The sequence below is a fragment of the Patagioenas fasciata genome, chromosome W, assembly GCF_037038585.1.
Source record: "Patagioenas fasciata isolate bPatFas1 chromosome W, bPatFas1.hap1, whole genome shotgun sequence".
Lineage (NCBI taxonomy): Eukaryota > Metazoa > Chordata > Aves > Columbiformes > Columbidae > Patagioenas > Patagioenas fasciata.
The window spans coordinates 63,102,272-63,104,274 of NC_092559.1; positions in this window are offsets into that span (position 1 = coordinate 63,102,272).

The following is a 2,003-nucleotide window of genomic DNA, read 5'->3' on the forward strand; positions in this document are numbered from 1 at the left end:
CTGCTGTCCCTGCGATCTGAGGCCTAGTGACAGGCCCTGGATCCCTGAATCCAGTTCTGGTTTGCTGCAGAGTCCAACCCAGGACTTCCGGGTGCCTGTCCTGCTGTTGCCAGAGCAGCTGGTGCTGAACTGTGCTGGAAAATTCAAGATTGGTTTTGTATATTTTGTATTATTTTCTCTATTTTATTAGTAGCATTAGTAAAACATTTTTAACTTTTTCCCAACTTGCAAGTCTGTCTCTTTTTTCCTCCTATCGCCTTTTCTTATTTGGGGGGGAAGGTGTTGGGGGGCGAGGGGGTTGACAGAGACCATCTGCCACAATTTATTGTCACCCTGCAATTAAACGGTGACATTCTTGCAAGCAGACAAATAGCGCATCTGAATATGATTCTTCGGTAAGAACATTTCAAACATAAACTAACCCTCTGGTAGACTGGAAACCTTTCTAGGGGAAATTCTCTTCTGTAAACACTTGAAACTTTGGTCACTGGTTTCAGAAGTACATATTGTCCAAGCCAGCACAATGCAAGGTCACCACATTTCAGATGCAAAATATTGGGTGTTATTCTTTGTTGCTATCATGTTGTACTTGACAGTTCTAATAATTACTTGATAACAAGTTTGATATGAACGACTTCATTTTAGAATGTGTGTTTGTTTGTTTTCTGGAGCCTGAGAGATGATTTTAAAAAGTCTTAGCCCAAGACTACTCTTGAAGAAGGTGAATTGTGAAGGGAGTAAAAAACTGATACAAGTTTGCTCTCTTGGAACTGAAAGAGTAGGAACTAACCTGATATTATTGAAATACTTACAGCAGGAGATTTTATTTATTATAATTGCCAAAATGCAGGGAATAGAAGTCTGGGTTTTTTCTATTTGCTGAATACAGGTATCTGTGAAGAACCAATCTTCAAAGAAATGCAGCGCTTCAGACATCGTGATGTCTATGGTTAGAAAAAAACCCGCAACTTGGGCATCTTTGAGGTGGGTAGCCTGAAAATGTGATTCAAACCCTTCTATGTTCAGTGGCTACTCAACCTCAACAGCATGTAAAACCAGCCTTCCTTCAGCCTGCAAGTTCTCAGACCCTTTTTAAATTCACCTGGGATCTGTGAAGTAGGACAGGCTCCCCTGGGTCTGCACAGCTTGCATACCCCAACATGTCATTGTTCACATTCTCCCTGTTGATCAGGTCACTTCTTGAGAAGAAAAGAGTCTTGTCATCTACTCACTTTTTTCAGAGTTATTTCTGTCTTCAGTTCAAATTCAGTTTAAAGCAAAACAAATAACCAGCATTTCTAGCTGAGCACGAGTTCAAATGCATCTTGTATTTTGAATTTTTGAGAGAGAGGCTCTAGGCTCATCAGCCTGTGAGTCTCAGATCTCATGCTCGGCATGTGGGTCTTGGGACTCATCCCTCTAGAGTTGCAAACTCTCCTCTCAGAGGAAAGCCTGCAGGATCAGTTGTAGAAAATTGAACCTAGTTCAGGGTTTCAGTTTCTGGACACTCAGGAAATAGATGCTTAAAAAATCAGGAGTGCTACACTTTGCAGGTACTTAAGTACTCTTTAGACCTTGATTTCCTTTAGATGGCCTCTGGCACAACCATCACAACTCTAGAAAACTCAGACAGAGAAATGCCCAGTTAATCTGTGCTGGTGAGTCTAAGATGCACATTAAGTAATGAATGAGCTGCTTGACCCTACAAAGACTTGAGTAAAATTGAGGGAGGTGCAAAGTGCATATGTAGCAGCCCCAAGAACTTAAACCTGTAAAGGAAGGTGGCTAAGGAATTAGGCACTTCCAGGACTGAGTAGTGACTTATGAAGATATTTTAAGTACATAATTTTGGGAAATGAATACCTAAGTGCCTCCTTGAATGTAGTCCCAAATATTCTGCAGCTCACTACAGCGACCTACATATTGGCTTTACTGCAACACTGTTCTGCAATCTGGGACACACTTTTGCTCTGGGCTGTTCATCAGGATCCTGAGATGGGGAA